The 18,707-nt window shown below is 41.5% G+C and overlaps 1 protein-coding gene across 3 annotated transcripts in view; it reads right to left on the minus strand.

Moving 5' to 3' along the window:
- NBAS (NBAS subunit of NRZ tethering complex) overlaps positions 1 to 18,707 on the minus strand; it is a 322,416-nt gene that overhangs the window by 75,324 nt on the left and 228,385 nt on the right. The gene's annotated exons all lie outside the window — the stretch shown is intronic.

Raw genomic sequence — 18,707 nt, forward strand, 5'->3', positions numbered from 1 at the left:
TCTGTTTGGAAGGCTGGATGTGAAGAGGTAAATGAAGGCAACTGGTCCACCCCTACCAGTACTTGGTTGCGGCCTGGAGGTCTGTGGGAGACTCTGGAAGGAGAGATTACCTCCCCTTACCATCACGGGGGGACACTGACAGACATTTAAGAGCCAACTCTTAGACTTCTACATGTCCCAATATTCACAGTGAATGCATGTCCACGATCTTCCTTTGAGGAAGCAGCCAAAAGGGGCCTGTTAAAGATAGGGTTTCTGCTTGGCAACAAACTTCTTCATAATCGGACCACGGCTGATGGGACCAGGGACCAGCACTGCAGCCAGGGGCAGCCACAGAGGCTGGACGATGACCTGCTGGGTGTCTGAGAATTCTGTCCCACAAGGCTGCTCGACGCTGGATAGTGACACAATCAAAAAGGATCCTGTCTGGGGCAATTTTAATAGGCAGTGTATGTTTGGGGTGGGGGGTGTGAGTGAGTGTAAGAGTGCGGGGAGGAGGGCGGGAAGTGCAAGTGAGCAGGTGTGCACCTCCAGGTCATGACTTGTGAGCTGTTCACTGAGACAGTCTCCCTTCACTCACATTCTCCATGGACACAGTATTCTTACTGTAACGCCCACTAATGGAAGTAATTGGACTGGGTAGTGGGGTGCAGGGCGGTGGGGGGAGGGTTGCTCCTTACAGCCTGAAAGAAACAAATGATCACAGAATTCTAAAGCACGAAGCACACTGCACATTTGCCCGAGGAAAGAATTTCCACATGACTGTCCTCCCTTCAGTGTCACCCAATGCCAACCCCAGGCGCAACACACAGCTTCGTTCTGAGCCACGCGCAGGTTTACAAGTAAGACGGACGGAGCATGAGGAAAGCTGAGGCTGATCCCCTCACACCAATTTTTGCCTTCAAATGCTTTCTACCTGGAGCCATTTCTAGGGTGCTGGCCCCACAGAGGCACTCCGGTTTTATCTTTCTAAAGACCGTCCTCCACCTGCCCCGCTAGCCTGTACAGACATAACGTTATCAGTTTTAAGGCAGATTATTTAAAGCACAGTAACAAGTGAAAATAAATTCGTAAAACAGAGTAGTTTTTGTATAAACAGCATGTTTAGCACAAGGTTTCAGACTATGACAGACTTCAGTTCAAATCCTGGTTCTGGCACTTAAATGCTAGCGGTCTAGGGTAAGCCCTTAACTCCTTTGAGGCTGTCTGATGATCTGTCAAACGGGGGCGTGTCATCGACCCCACGGGGTTGATATGGAGAGTCTGGAAGATGCTGTCTGCAGTAGTTCCTGGCACAGCCCAGGCACTCAAATGCTACTTCTCCCTCCCCTCCTCAGACTGTCCTTCCCCAGCCCGTGCCCTGTGCACTGGTGTCCACAGGCTTCTTGCTTATGTGTCTTTTGGGGGCTCTTCATAACACAGGCCCACTTGGACCAAACTCTCCAACTTCCTAAAGGTAAGACAGACTTTTCATGGGCTCATGAGCCTACAAAAATACTTAATTATGTCCTGGACTTTACTTATTTCAGCTACAGTGACCTTTCTTCTCAGTTCCGAGAGCAGTACTGTGTCATGCAATCAATGTCAAATTCGGAACCAGGAGACTTGGGTGTGAAAATGGGATTGGACACATGCTCCTTATTAAAACTTGGGACAATTATCCTTCAGGAATCTGAACTTCTGTGCTGGAGATGATAATGCATGCTCAATTTCCGCCCCTACAAGAGATCTGTGAATATCAAATGATATAATATTTGGGGAAATTATGACACTCAAACTCTGTGATCACTTTCATGCTGCCTTGAATTCTTGGCTCTGTTTTTATGCATGTTTGCCTTGTGTTCCTAGATCGTAAGCTCACTGAAGGCAGGGATCGCATCTCACATTTCCTTTGGGTTTCCTCCATAGAACTAACAACATAGGGCTCAGTATCAGCAGCAACATCATTAGCAGTGACAGCCAACATTAATTTTAATATGTACTACTGCCCAAGCATGGTTCAAATCACTGCACTGGAATTGGGTCATTAGGTAAGAAACCCTAATATTTGTACTTCATCATATAGAAATGGCTGAACTGAAAAAGAAAGAATTCTAGTAAGTTTTATGAACATATAAATCTTATTAAGGATAAAAACAGGCATCTGGCAAGCAGAGGGCAAACAGCAGGGTCAAGTATAGGGAAAGCCAAGGCACTGGAGGGGAGGTAGGTTTGTCCAAAACATGCAGATTCTAGGGATGGGAGACTTAGTAACATTTTGAGAGCTCATAATTAGGGTTATAATTGAAAACTGGGAGAGACGCTCATTAAAATGCTGGAGGTGGGCAACATTCTGACTACATTTCCCTATTTTCCCCACTCTCTTAAATGATTTCTGCTTTGTATCTTCTCCTCTCTCAAATCTCCACAGTCCTTCCTTTATACTCACACTCAGTTTTCTCTCTTTGCCTCTTTTTTTTTTTTTTAAAGATTTTATTTATTTATTCATGAGAGACAGAGAGAGAGACAGAGGCAGAGGGAGAAGCAGGCTCCCCGCAGAGCAGGGAGCCCGATGCGGGACTCGATCCCAGGACCCTGGGATCATGACCGGAGCCGAAGGCAGACGCTTAACCGACTGAGCCACCCAGGCGTCCCTCTTTGCCTCTTTTCTGACTGAAAAAACAGAAGCAGTGAGAAGCCAATGGCCTCCATCTCCTACCACCGCATCTGTGCCCATCAGCTCTGCCTCCCTCCTGCTATCATCATGGGAGGCTGACAGAGATGTTGTCCAAGGTCAATCGCTCCTTCTGGGTTCTAGGGCCTGTCCACTCTCACCAATTACAGCAGAAATTCTCCCCTCTCTTTCCAAAAGCATTTTTTCCATTCATTACTAGGTTTTTTCCATTAATGAACAAAAAACTGTTAAATAAAAAAAAAAAAAATCTTAGAAGTCTGTCCGTCTTTGTTGGTTCTTCCTTATCCTCAAATCTTAATGTTGGAGTGCCCTGCAGCTTCATCCTCTGCTTTTCTTCTCTACCTACTGGCTCCCTCGGGAATATTACCCAGCCACCTGGCTTTGACTCCTCTCTATACACTGACAATTCTGAAATGTTTTTCTGCAGCCAACTTCTCTGTTGACCTCCGGATTCATATACACAAAGGCCTGTCAACAGCCTGACTTGGATATTTAAAAGTCATATCGATATTTAAAAAAAAAAAACAAAAAAAAATCTTTACTTTGAGATAACTACGGGTTCACAAGACATTGCGAAATAGTACAGACAGATCCCAGTTACCCATGACCCAGCTTCTTCTGATGGTGACATCTTAAAAAGTCACATCAATTTTAATATTGCAACAAACTCCTGACTACCCCTCCCAAAAGTTATTGCTTCCCAATCTTAGAATATGGCACCTCTATATAGTTGTTCACAACAACACTGATACCATCCTGTATTAACTTTTCCCTCACATCTCACCTCAAATACATCAGCAAATCCCTTTGGTCTTATCTTCCAAATCAAACCAGAATTTGACCACCTCTCACCATTTTTACTGTTACCACCCAAATCCAAACCACTCTCATCTTTTATTTGGGAAACTGCAACTGCCTTCTAAGTGATATCCTTTCTTTCTACCATTCCTCCTACAATATTTTCCAGACAGCAGAATAATCCTGCTAAAATGCCAGGCCCGGTCAAATTCTCCAAATGGTTTCTCTCATACAAGGTCCTGCTCTCCTGCTACCTCTCTGACCAGACCTCCTCTCCCATGCTCTCCTCTCTCATTCCCCTTCAGCCATGCTGGCCTCCTTGCTGCTCCTCCAGCATGCTCCCTTGTCAAGACTTTTCACTTCCCCATCCATGTTACCTTTGATAACCAAAGAGCCCACTGCTACCTTACTTCCTTAAGGTCTTTGCTTGAATGTTACTTTCTCAGTAAGTCTTCTTCGACCATCTTACCTTAAATTGTAGCCATCCTGCATCTTGAGTCCTTTCTAGGTTTATTTTTCACTTGTATTGATTGCCATTTCACATGTCTGAACCTACTCATTCTTCTTTATTGTCTGGTTTCCACCTCTCACTAATGCATGGTTCCCTAAGGCCACAAGTGTTTGTCTATTCTGTTCAGTGCTAGATACCCAGCACTGAGAACAATTCCTGATACATAGTAGGCACTGATAATGATTTGTCCATTGTTGTATAACAAATTACCCAATTTTAGAAGCTTAAAAATGTATTATCTCATAGTTTCTATAAATCATGAATCTGGGTGTGGCTCTGGATCAACGTCTCTCCTGAGGTTATAATCAAACGATTGGCCAGGACTGAGGTTTCATATGACGGCCTGGTTGGGTGGCAGGAGGAGATCCACTTCCACGTTGACTCACATAGTTATCAGCAGCCTTGGGTTCTTGCCATATGGCGCTCTTCACCACATGGCAGCTACATTTCCCAAGAGTAAGTCATGCAAGAGAAAGTGAGAAAGAGCACCTAAGCCACAATCTTTCTGTGACCTAATTTTCTTTTTTTTTTTAAGATTTTATTTATTTATTTGACAGAGAGAGAGAGAGCGAGAGCAGGAACACAAGCAGGGGGAGTGGGAGAGGGAGAAGCAGGCTTCCCGCCGAGCAGGGAGCCCGATGTGGGACTCGATCCCAGGACCCTGGGATCATGACCCGAGCCGAAGGCAGACGCCTAAGGACTGAACCACCCAGGCGCCCTGTAACCTAATTTTCTAAGTGGCAACCCATCATTTTTGCTGTATGCTGTTCATTGCAGGAAAATCAATAAATCCAGCTCACATTCTAGGAGAGGGGATTACACAGGGGATTAAATACTGGGAGGCAGGGATCATTAAGGGCCATCTTACAAGCTGTCTTCCCCAGCACTCAATAAATATTTGTTCAATGAATGAACAAATTAACCAATGATGTATACTTGAAAAAAAGAAGATCCTAAGCCAAATGGGAAAATCAGATTGACTTCTGTAGGAAGTTACGGATTTTTTACTCTTAATAAATGGAAAAAGGACAGGTAGGACAAATAATCAAGTTTGGAAGTATAAACGCCATGTAAAACCTTTAAAGGGGGAACCTTTCCTTTCTTTAGAGTCCTGTAATAGATGGTCATTTTTCTTAGGACTATCTATATTTTATTTATATATGAGTAAATTATGTTACATCAAGTTTCAAAAACTGTATTCTCTATCCTTTAAGTATTCTCTGTTCCCATTTATTCTGTGCCTTTGACAGTCATAATGGGAAAAAAAACCCAATTCCTTTTTAGGTTTTCTCTTCTATGCTTATCTCCTAAGCTCCTGTTTTTTTGCATTTTTGTCAAGATAGGATATGCTTATCGAACTAAACTTTCACTCTGCGAAACAGAAATAGTAGTTCCTTAAAAGCAAAGGCATTCAAGAGCAGGAATGGAAGGATAATGTTTACATCTATAATAATATGCACAGGCTAGCTGAAAGTCAGATGAGAGTAGTATATACTGCACATTTGAAAATCTTGAAACAAACACTACCGGGTATCATTATTAACAAATACACAAAACAGAAGGCCTTCAGTAAATGTTGATTATGTCTTCCTTCCTACACACAGCATTTATTAAACCCTTAAATACTACTTTTTATATTAACTTATAACTCATCTGTTACACATGCATACATTTGTGCCAAGCAACCATGAGCTTCTCAAGGGCAAACTTGGCAGTCTTTTTTTACAGCACCTAGAACAATGGCAACGAAAAAGTACTCACATCAACAGTTCCTGAATGTATCTGGCATGAATAAAACTCATTCAGTTCAGAATCAAAGGGGTCAAATGATGACTAAACCAAAACCAGGTATCAATGGGAAAAATACTCATGAGATTAAAAAAAAAGAAGAAGAAGAGAAAGTTAACATTTAGTCATCTTGTAACACTGAGGAAACATTTTATAATATTTTCATAGTTGAGGTTAGTATGATTAAAAAGTAGCAACAGTGAACAACATAAAATTGGGGAGGAGGGGGCTAACACATAAGTATAACCCACATAAATACAGTTAACTGATCTTTGACAAAGGAGCAAAGGAAATACAATGGGGTGACGACAGTCTTTTCGACAAATGGTGCTGGAACAACTGGACATCCATATGCAGAAAAATTAACCTAGACACAGACCTTAGACCCTACACAAAAATTAACTCAAAATGGACCACAGAACCAAATGTAAAACATAAAACTATAAAACTCCTAAAAGATTACAAAAGAAAAAATTCTAGATGACCTTGGATATGGCTGTGAGTTTTTAGATACAGCACCAAAGGCAAACTGGTGAAAAAAAACGATTAAATTAAAATTGAAAACTTTCACTCTGCAAAGTTACACAAAATACACAAAGAATTCTTAAAACATTTTTAAAACAATTGATTAAAAATTGAGCCAAAGACCTTAACAGATACCTCACCAAAGAAGATACAAAGATAGCAAGTAAGTACATAAAAAGATACTCCACATCATGTATCTTCAGGGAAATGCAAATTAAAACAACAACGACATACCACTCCATACCTACTAGAATCCTCAGAATGACTAAGATAGGGAACAGTGGCAACTTAAAATGCTGGCGAGGATGTGGAGCAACAAGAACTTTCATCCATTGCTGGTGGGAATGCAGAATGGTGCAGGTACTTTAGGAGACAGCTGGGCAGTTTCTTACAAAATTAACCATACTCAACATACGGCAGTGGTCATGCTCCCTGGTATTTACTAAAAGGAGTTGAAAACTTCCGTCCACATAAAAACCTGCACCTGAATGTTTATAGCAGCTTGGTTCAAAACTGCAAAACTTGGAGGTGACCAAGATGTCCTTTAACAGGTGAACGGGTATATAAACTGTGGTATATCCAGACAATGGAATATTATTCAGCACCAAGAAGAGATAAACTATCAAGCCATGAAAAGACACGGAGGAAACTTCAATTTGTATTACTAAGTTTAAGAAGCCAATCTAAGGGGCGCCTGGGTGGCTCAGTCAGTTAAATGTCTGCCTTTGGCTCAGGTCATGATCTCGGGGTCCTGGGATAGAGCCCCACGTCAGGTTCCCTGCTCAGCAGGGAGTCTGCTTCTCCCTCTCCCTCTGTCCTTCCCCCACACACACAAATTTTGTGTTCTTACTCTCAAATAAATAAAATCTTTAAAAAAAAAAAGAAGCCAATCTGAAAAGACCATATAGTGTACACTTCCAACCCTGTAACAGTCTAGAAAAGACAAAACTATGGAGACAGCAGAAAGATCTGTAGTTGCCAGGGGTTTAGGGTAGAGGGTGAATAGGCAGAGTACAGAAAACTTTTAGGGCAGTGAAAATATTCTGTATGATATTCTGATGATGGGTAGATGGATACATGTCATTATACATTTGTCCACACCCCTACAACATACGACACCACGAGTGAGACCTAAGGTAGACTATGGACGATGGGTGATGATGATATGTCAGTGTAGGTTCTTCAGCCGTCACAAATGTACCGTCTAATGAGGGATGTTGATAGTGGGGGAGGCTGTGCCTGGAGGGGCAAGTGGCATATGAGAAATCTCTGTACCTTCCTCTCAATCTTGCTGTGAACGTATAACTGCTCTTAAAAAACGATGAAGTCTTAAAAAACATATAAGTATGCCACTTTCCACTCAGGAACAAGAGCTTCAGAAATGCAGTGCTTTCTGAGACAAATGTGGATTAGATATCCTTTCAATATAAAAAGTCATGCTAATCGAAAGATTTGTATTCATTGTTACAATATATACTCCAATAATTGATCCATGTCATTATACACACACACACACACACCAGTTAATTAGAAACAGAGATACATGTAGTTTATTCGGCTTTAAAGTACAAATGTTATATACTGGATAAACTAAAATCCATTTTCTTATAGATAAAAAATATGTATGTATTATATTTTCAATTTTCAAACTCACGACCCCAAGACCAAGAGTCACATGCCCTTCTGACTGAACCAGCCAGGCACCCCTAACTTCAGTCCTTCTATAAAACCTTATTATAAAGCCTGTGAAGTCTCTAAAACCTTAGTATATGTAAAGGTATTGATAGGCAGAATTACGGTTCCCAAAGATGTCTATGTCCTAATCCTTGGAAACTGTGAATATGCTCCTTACGTGGCAAAGAGACTATGCAGGTATATTAATAGTACGGACCCTGAGATGGGATGATTATCCTACATTATCTACACAAGCTCCAGTCTCATCACATGGATCCTTAAACGTGAGAACCTTTCCTGGCTTCTGGTCAGAGAGGAACATGGGAAGACAGAAGGGTCAGAGAGAGGTTAATGCTGTTGGCTCTGAAGATGGGGGAAAGGAGCCTTAAGCCAAGGAATGAGGGCAGACAGCCTCCAGACATGGGAAAAGGCAAGGAAATGGATTTGCCCCAAAAGCCTTCAGAGTCCTCAGTTTCTGTCCACCCCTATCTTAGCCCAGTGAAACCCTTGTCAGACTTCTAACCTATGGAAGCATAAGGCAATTTGTGTTCTTTAAGCCTAGTAGTAATCAGTCACAACAGCACTAGAAAACTAAAACACAGAGGGATTATTTATTTTAAGGGGAACATAAACTTCAAGGAAAAGATGAATAGAATGAAAACATATGGAATCCAGGTTATTTGAGAAATAAAGAAATAATGGGGATGAAAAGTCTTGGGTGATACAAGGTATAATTTATTCCATTACCCAAAGAGCAGTCACGGGCAGGAGGAAGTGGCTCTATTTCTCTGTAGTTACAGAAAGGAGGGTGGATCAAAAAGGCAGATGAGAACTGCATGTAAGACAGTAATGAACAGATGGATTCAACAAATGAATGGGTTGCCTCTGAACACAGTGAGTGGGCCCTAAGGGAGTAAAAGATTACCATTTGCTGAAGACCTTAACATGGAGTAGGTAAGACGAGGATAACTCACTTCTGACCTTGAACAAAATACTTAACATCTCACCTTTAGTTTACTCATTTCTAAACTGGGACATAATGCTATGTTGCAGGGCTTTTGTGATGATTATTAGAGATAAGGTAAAATGTCAAGCCAGTGCCTGGTACATAATAATAAACAACAAATGGTAGCTTTTATTATCATTATTGTATAGCAGGGACAGTGATTTCTGTAGATGAGAGATAACATCTCAGGTCTTATAATTTATTATTATTAGCTTGACATCCATTTGGGTATGTGTGGGAGGGACCATTTTCTCCGACTCTGGAGTGCCTACCTTACCCATAAAGCAGAAGGTTCCCCAATGGGCCCCAAGAAATTAAGTTGTGCTTCTTTCTTTCAGTACTCAAGACAGGAGGAGTGACATCTGGTGCCACAGGGAGAAGAAACTGATGATGGGTGGCTAGTCCTTTTCCTTTCTGAGATCTGCCTGACAGGAGGAGACTACACTTTTCTTCTGCTCTTCTCCTTCCAGGGATAAACACTTGTGGGTCAGGCCCAGACTTGGGTTCCAGAGAAGTGTATCTATCCAATACATTCATGTGGCGACTGAGCATTTGAAATGTGACTAGTCTGAACTGATATGTGATTTAAATACACCCTGGATTTCAAAGAGCATTAAAAAAAAGAGAGAGAGAGAGAAGAAGTGTCTCATTAGTATTTTTATGTTGGGTAAATGTTGAAATGTTAATGAGGGCAACTTCACCTATTTTATTTTACTTTTCTTAATTTGGCTACTAGACAATTTCAAATTCCACTTGGGGTTCATAATGAATTTCTACTGGGCAGCACTGATCTAGAGGCCACCTGTGGGGATGCCATGAATGGAAACCAAGTTGGTAGGCAGCCCTTCTGAGAGAGCACGTAGGCTCTGCAGCTCTAATGTGCTCTTGGCAGAGCTGTCTGAAGGTGTGGAGCACTACAGGGAGCACCGCAGAGCACTACCAGGAACGCTGATGTGCAGAGTTGAGCCATAATCGCCACTCCAATTCAACCAAAAACAAAGCTCTTTTGATTTCCAACCACCTGATCTATCTCTTCACTGATCTTAACTTGAGAAGATGGGTTGTTATTTATTGCTCTTTCCCCATCAAACCCTAAAAACAGGATAGGAATATTTCCACTCTCACAAAGTAGCACCAACATAAAGTTCAGGGACAAGCACCAAGTAAAGGTCATGGTCCTCCCCAGGTCCTGAGGGGTACAGGTTTCAAAAACATCTACACTGATTGCAGTTGAGGGTGGTTTTCAACCAAAACAAATACGGGCATGAATGGCAAACTCCCCCAGGAAACTGCTTTCCAAGACAAGTGGGATTCTGCAGCAAAGTGGCAGGGACAGCAGCTATGTGGCACTCAACTGAGAGAAGAAGGGCTCCAGTGATGACGTGGAAATTAGGAAGGCAGAGTGACTACAGACAGGGACATGTAAAATAAACCCATCTCAGATAGGAGATAGCATGGATGGACAGATCTTCCTTCCCTCATGGAGAACACACGCCACAGTTAACCCCTTGATAGAAGATTCTCTCAACCAATCTCTGGACAAATGGCTTGACCTGATATCCTGGCAAAGCTAAAGCCAGTGGGGTTTCCTGTGTCGACTGTCCTCCCCGGCGCCCCACGCACCACTGAGCCATGGGCTCTGCTCTCCAGCATTCTAGGAATGTGTGTTTGGAGTGAACTAAGACCAGAACTCTAGAACCTTGTTTTGCTCGGCTGTTTCAGGGCTGGTTAAGTTGCCTGGCTATGGAGCTGATGCTGATATGACTTTTTTTTCCCTATTTTTAAAATAAGATGCATAAAAATTTGAGGTGGGATTAATTTAACTTCAGATTTGAGAAGCTATACTACTCAAGAGAAAGAAAGTGTATTTTGCTGAAGGAACCTGCTTTTACCCAGACACCTAAGTCAGACCTCTCTGGCTAAGAAAGCAGGAACAAGGAAAAATCTGTGAGCCTTACCTCCATGAACTTATGAATTTTTTATTTTGATGTAACTGAACTACAAATAAAAGGGCAAAGAAGATTTTATTTTTAAGATGTCAATTTCTCCTCTGGGAATTTAAATGGGGACTAAAATTGCTGACCTATATTACTTGGCACATTTTCTACTCATTCAAGCTCTTGTTTAACTTCTGAGGAGTTTTAATTTTCAGTTGGGCAAAATCTGAGATAGGAAATAAAGAGTAAATTTTTAGCCTTGTCAGAAGAGTCAGAAGAGTGTGCTCTTCTGCTCTATTTTGGAGCTTTCTGGAAGATATGGCTTAATTGCCACTGTGGGTTTCAGACACTCGTACATATGAGGGGAATGGCCTCATCAAGTGGGAGCCCCAGGACCAGGTTCTGACAGACCCCAGACAGCTTTCTCCCCTCGGTGGCAAGAGCTTTTGTTATTAAGCCTATAGTCAGGTCAGGGAGCAAAAAGCCCACTGCCCATTCCTCGTCTTCCCATGACAGAGAGAAAAGTTCACTCCAGTCAACAGGAAGAAAACTACAGGAGGAACACCCATGGCATCTCTCTCCCTCTGCTCCCTAATCGTCCCCACAGGACGGGAGCCAACAGAAGCCCCGGGGAGTGTGGCTCTTCCTGTCCACAGGCTGCCTGTCCACAGTATGCACTCATTCTCCATTTCTTTCTAGAATGGCCTCTGGGGCAGCACTAATGAGTCAAGTTCCACGTGAGTGTAAAGGTGAAAGAGAGGCCACTGGGCCACAGACCCAGGCCACACTCTCCAACACCAGCTGTTCCAACTATAGTTATCAACATTTACTTATTGATGTTTTTGCTTTCACCTTTCTGAATTCTAAAAGTGGGTGTTAGTGAAGGAGGAGAGGAACATGACTAAGCATCACCCTCAAACACTACGGCAAACAGACCCCAGAAAAATCACCTTTCCTCTGATCTCATATCCTGGCCTAGGAACACAGAGTTGAGGGTCCCTTAGGAGACGCCCCCTTACTCCAAGCCCCTTCTCCTTTCCGATACGTCTCTCAGACATCTCCCAGGGAGCTCCCCGCTAAGCTCGATTAACAATAAAAGATAAATGTGCTGGCTAAAAAAAAATTTTAAAAACTAAAATGTGAAGAAAGAAAAAAATATAGTGCACAGTTCACAAATTCAAAGGGTGGTGTAATGGCACAACCAGGCACACACTCCACCTTGCATTTTCAGTTTATAATATTTCCACATCTGGAAAGCTGATGAGAAATCAGTCTGCTCTGGGGCAGCTGGTTGGCTCAGCTGGTTAAGCATCTGACTCGATTTCAACTCAGGTCATGACCTCAGGGTTGGGACTGAGCCCCGAGTCAGGGCCTGCGCTGAGCGTGGAGCCTGCTGGAAATTCTCTCTTCCCTCTGCCCCTCTCCCCGACTCTCTCCCTCTCTCTAAGAAAAAAAGAAAAGACATTAATCTTTTTTAAGGAACTGCAAATTTAAGGTAATCCTTCATGCACTTACCAGAACCTATTTTCATTATTCTTATTGATATTATAAATATTTAGGAAGCTGAAATGATCTCTCACATAGGCATCAAAGATAGCTGTAGTTTGGGAAACAATAACCTAGGACAGTGGTTCTCAGAGTGTGGGCCACAAACCACAAGAGTCCAAGACTCTTCCGAGCAGTCTGCTAAGTCAAAATTATTTTGAGGACACTTAAGACATTGTTTATCTTCTTTCACTGTATTGGCACTTACAGGTCGATAAAAAAGCAACGGTGGATAAAAGCGTGAGGACTTAGCACAGATCAAGGGAGTGGCACCAGACTGCACTAAGAGCCACTTCGGTCTTCGCTGGCAAATTTTCACTTAAGAATGTTCTTGATGAAGGAGTAAAAATGATTAATTTTATTAAATCTCAACCACTGAGTGAACGGTTTTTCAGATTCTGTATGAAGAACTGACATATACACACAAAGCCCTTCACTGTATACCAAAGCATAATAAGGAAAAAGCATTTGTGTGATGGTTTGAATTATGAGCTCAAGTAGCTGCTTTTTGCATGCATCACCATTTCTGCTTAAAAGTACAACTAATAGAAAACTCTGGTTATTTAGACTTGGATATTTGGCAGACATTTTCTCCAAAGTGAACAAAATGAGCCTGTCACTTCAAGGAAAACAATTCATAGTATTTGCTGCCACTGGTAAAATTTGAGCTGTCAAGCAAAAAATTAGAATTCTGGAAAACTTGTATCTACCACGGTGAGACTGAGAGCTTCCCAATACTTAAAGACTCATCTGCTGAGATGAGAGCTCATATTAATGCATGTGACTTTGTTGATATTGTATAATGCAATTTATCAACATTTGGATGATCTGCATAACTCAGTGGATCACTATTTTCCAAAGCTCTAATGCATTATATTACAAACCATACATGGGTAAAAGATCCATTCAAAGTGCAATATAGACCAGTGATTTTAATGTAACAGAGTACAAAGTGTTCAGTGATGTAGTTTTAGATTCCACATTGCAGCTGGCCTCTAAGAATCTACCCCTTGTTGAGTTTCAGTGCAGTATCAAAGGGGAACACCCCAAGTTATGGGCTACTAAAGCACTTCTCCCTTTTTCAACCTGTGTAAGGCTGGATCTTCTTCATTTACTTCAACCCAAACAGCAAAAACCTAATGCAGAAAAAAACACAAGAATCCAGCTGTGTTCTATTAAGCAAGACATGTAAATATAAAATAATGTCAGTCTTCCATTAATCCTTTTTCTTTGGAAATAGTTATTTTCCATTAAAATATGCTATTCATGTCGACCTATAACAGGTCTATTATTGATAGTTTTAAGTGAATTAAGTATTTCCAAAGTTTCCTGGTTTTAATTTCTAATATGATAAATATCAATAGATATAACCTTAATAAACAAAAGTTCTTTACGGTCTTCGATAATTTTTAAGAATGTTAAGGCACCCAGAGATCAAAAGGTTTTACAATCACCGATTTTCATAATAATTGTTTAAAAAACACTTGAGGAGTTCCTACTTCATACCATACTAGGAACTGGAGAATTAGATAAAAGGTACCACCTCAAAGAATTTATGCTTTCATAAGGAGTGTAATTCTCAATTATAATAATTTTACTGTAAAGAAAAAAAAACATTTTGTGCATCTGGCTCATTCAGTTGGTGGAGCATGCGACTCTTGACCTTGGGGTGGTGAGCTGGAGCCTCATGTAGGGTGTACAGCTTAAAAAGAAAATCTTCAAAAAAAATTTTTTTTAACTTTCTTAGGAATGTCTTCTACATCTTAATGTTGTCAGTGGCAACTAGTATTGTATATGGTACACAGCTAAGGCCTAAATACTTAGTGATTCAGTCTGAAATCTACACAATATGCATTTGATTTGTGCATCAGAAAGTCATATATCATGCCATGCAATTAGGTAATATGCATTATCTAAACATTTTTACAGTGGTTTCAGACACTGACTGCTTATTATGGTGAAAAATGTGCTGCCATTCTTCGTTAAGAGATAATATTAGCACTGTGAAGACCCTGAAGTTACTGCTATATTGCAGCCTTTGATTAAGACAAACTTAGAAAATACATTTGATTTTTATTTTATTTTTTAAAGATTTTATTTATTTCATTTTGACAGAGAGAGAGAAAGACAGCGAGACAAGGAACATGAGCAGGGGGAGTGGGAGAGGGAGAAGCAGGCTTCCTGTGGAGCAGGGAGCCCGACGTGGGGCTTGATCCCAGGACCCTGGGATCATGAACTGAGCCAAAGGCAGATGCTTAACGACTGAGTCACCCAGGCACCCCTGATTTTTAGGTCATATGTTTTTTAAGACAAATTTACTCTTCCAGATTTTTATAGCAAATAATTTGGATAATAGGATAAGGAAGAAACAGTAGCTTATTTCAAGAAGTCATAATATGAAAAAGAGATTCCCTTATGCTGTTTCCATAGCTCTAGAAAGCAGAACCAAAAAGTAGAAACTATAAGAAGCCCAAAGAAAAATCCTTTATACACATAAACACACACACACACAAGGGGTAGTAGCTGGATTATCAATAGATATGATGCTTGAGGGTCAGAGGTCAGACTAGATAAGAGGTTCCAAATATTTTTCCCACTCTAACCCAAAGGAGACGGCCTGTTCCCATCAGAAACAAATGGTGGGAGCTGGAACAGAGGGCTCATGTGGGTTGGGCTGAGGGTGGTAAATGCCTATCCAATTCCAGGTTGAGAAGCACCAGGCAGGATGACAGAAGGCCTCTTCTAGTTCTATGACGCTCTGGGGCTTTTGAAGAAAGGTCCTAAGCAAACTCCTGGGGAGCATCTCATAGGTGAGAGGGGTATTTCCCGTGTCCTTACTTATGAACGCAGCTCTCCCAGCAACCAGAGTGCGTGGGGACCATGAAAGGCTGGGATTAAGATGAAGGCTGAGATTGCACAGAAGTCCCCCTTATCTAACCACATCACATCTGAACCAAGCACATAGTGTTCTGACCTGAATTTTAGGTTCTTTGACCATTTTCCGGGATTTCTAACCCACTACCTTGCTCTCTGTCCCTTCTAAAAAATGTTTCTAATTGCTGAACTGGAAAAGACATAGGAAAGCAACTCTTACCTGACTCCACAAAAATGAAACAATTTCAATTTGGAGCAAATGCTCCAAACTTCAGACATTCATATTCTCCCTTCTGCATATTCATCACCTCAAATGTCATGCAAATTCAATCTCTGCCTACATGACATCATACCATGTTGTGAATATTTTCCTCAGAATTTCCACAAATTTTACTAATGCAAATGGCAACTGAATGACAATTATCCTGAAGGTAAAGGACCTTCTCTGCTTTATTCCATCAGGGGATGGATACTAAGAGCGGGCTTTACAGATACTCCTGTCTGAATTCTAGCATCCAAACAACTGCTTGCTGTTCTTGTTACACACTCTAGAATTAGCTTACCAGCTCTTTCCATAAGTTCGGTTTTGTATTAAATGTGGGCATACGTTTGAAAACTGCACCCTATATTTGAGTAGTATACACTTATTTTACATTTTCATTTATTTATTTATTTTTAAGATTTTATTTATTTGTGAGAGAGAAAATGAGAGACAGAGAGCATGAGAGGGAGGAGGGTCAGAGGGAGAAGCAGACTCCCTGCTGAGCAGGGAGCCTGATGTGGGACTCGATCCCAGGAGACTCCAGAATCATGACCTAAGCCAAAGGCAGTCACTTAACCAACTGAGCCACCCAGGTGCTCCTTATTTTACATTTTTAACATCATGTAGGAGCTGTGGGAACATCTGGTGTTTTGCAAATTTGGCCAAATCCAGTTGCACTTCCTTTTCCAAATGTGTCCTCTGACATGTAAGGGTTGTATTTCAATTTGAATTTCTCTTGCTCTCACTCGCTCTAGCACAGTATTGTGTGATTTCAAGCAAGCCTTGTATCTAAACTTTTTATTTTTCCTCTCTCAATGGAAAATTAAAAGCTTGCCAATTAATAAAATGAGGGAAAACATAAAGCTAGACTAAAGATGTGAAATTAACTTTAAATGCCTCTGCCTCACTTTTCTATAGCTTACCTGACTCCGTAGAAAACCATCTTTTGAGATAGTTTACTAGACAAGAGTACCTTGCTAAGGATTATACCATCTGAACTAAGAGAAAGCAATGCCACATAATTAACTGACTCGCTCTCTATTGGATCAGCCAGGCATCTCTTCCTCAGGAAAAATGCACCTATGTGCACAAACAACTGTGTCCTACATTCTCAGGTGGTGGGAGGATATCTGAAGGTATAAGTAAGAAACTAAGGTGATGAGAATGTGCTGTAACTGCAAACATCTGACTTAAAACATCATAAATAAAAACGAACACTCGTAGTGGATTCTACATCCAACTCTTCAGTTTAATCATGAGTCAATAACTGCTGCTGGAAAATCTAGAACTGTCTGTCCATGTCCATATACATGCTCACAATTAGCATATGGCCTTGGTCATGGAGCTAGTCTTTGTTGCTGCCCTCACATAAAATACTGAAAAGCTGCTTCAGCATAAGGGGAAGGAAACGGCCTTGGAGTGAAGGACCCTCTGTCTTCCTGGCTTCGCACCTCGTCTGTTTGCTTGTCTAGCCCCTGTAGCCAGTTCACGGTCCCACTTCTAGAGGCTTTTCCTTGGATTTCAACTCCCTAGTTGGTTCATTCCCTTCCCTCGATACATACTTCCTACATTGCTAATACATACACAGTCAGAACTGTGACCCTCTTCTCATTCTTGGGAAATTCAAAACCCGTGTTTGCTGGACTCTTATCTTTCCCCATATTTGCCAGGTTCCTGCCTGGCCTTCTTCATTTAGACTCAGCCCTACTCTGGACACATCCCATGAAAGCCTTCTCCACTGGAGTGAACATCCTTGGGGCTCTCTGGTCCCTGCCCTCCCACAGTTCCTAGAATGGCTCTGGGCCCTTGACTCTAACTGCTTGTTCTGAGACAAGATACACTACAGTTAAGAGCAAAGACCCTCAAAAAAAGCCTTCCTGACCTCAGGGTGTGGCTCCTCTATTATCAAACTAAGCTCATGGAGTCTCACTTTCCTCACCTGTCAAAATGGGAGTAATAATATTATCTGCACCACAGATAACTCAGCCACAAGGAGACAGAGGTCTAGCAGATTCCTCAGTCTAAATCACAGAACTATTAATTGGCAGGTTCAAAGTTCAAGGCAGGTTTACAGGACTCGAAACTTGTACTCTTTTCAAATATATGATGCTATCTCCCTTTGAAATCTTTAGTTTCTTCCTTAAAAACAACAGAAATGATCATCTCCTTTTCATAGCAGTGCTCATAGAATTTAAAACCAAGTTATTAACTGAAGTACTTGAGTTCTAATAATAAGGACATGAAATCCTTCGTTATCCACAACTGTTGATCTAACAAGTTAGTTAGCACTAGAAATCCTGGGGCACCTGGGTGGCTCAGTCAGTTGAGCATCTGCCTTCGGCTCAGGTCATGATCCCAGGGTCCTGGGATGGAGTTCCGCATTGGGCTCCCAGCTCAGCGGGGAGCCTGCTTCTCCCTCTTCCCCATGCTCATGCTCACTCTCTCTCTCAAATAAAGACTTTAAAAAAAAATAAAATAAAACAAAACTAGAAATCCCCACAGATGTTTGAACCTCTACCTGTGCCAACCTCCAAATGAATGACTTGAATTCTTAGCCTTTACAGTAAATTTTCAAGATAATATTAGCCACAGTAAAAATTCTTGTGATAAGATACTGGGTGGACTTGCCGATCAACTTGGGGAAAGAGAAAGCAGCGGCAAAGCAGATGAAGAGGAAGTTCCAAAGGCAACAGAGCTCAGCAGTTGAGAGCAGAGGTAGGAGACTGTCGAGGACAGAGTGCCCTGTGGCCAAGCAGAGGGCAAGAAGGGGAGGAGAAGGACCCACAGTATTTACTCTGTGTGAAACTGTACATTGTTAGAAGGATCCAGAACAAGATTTGGAGTCCAGTTAAAGGGGCTCAGACCTAAGCATGGAGCAGACATCAGAGAATGTCTACAGAGACTTTCATGGACAATTGTATCACCAAGCCATATACTACCACATGGCATTCATGCGAAATTTTTTAAGTGCTCAATTTAACCACAGCTAAGTTGTCGGCCTGCCTCTGAATGCAGGCACGGTGGGCTGAGTGCTGGAGGTATTTCCCACTTATGAACTGCAAAGAACAGGATGGAATATTTACTATAAAATGACATAGGAGAACTGTAACATG

This window comes from Mirounga leonina, unplaced genomic scaffold (genome assembly GCF_011800145.1).
Source record: "Mirounga leonina isolate KUSES-001 unplaced genomic scaffold, KU_Mleo_1.0 Mir_125, whole genome shotgun sequence".
Taxonomy (NCBI): domain Eukaryota; kingdom Metazoa; phylum Chordata; class Mammalia; order Carnivora; family Phocidae; genus Mirounga; species Mirounga leonina.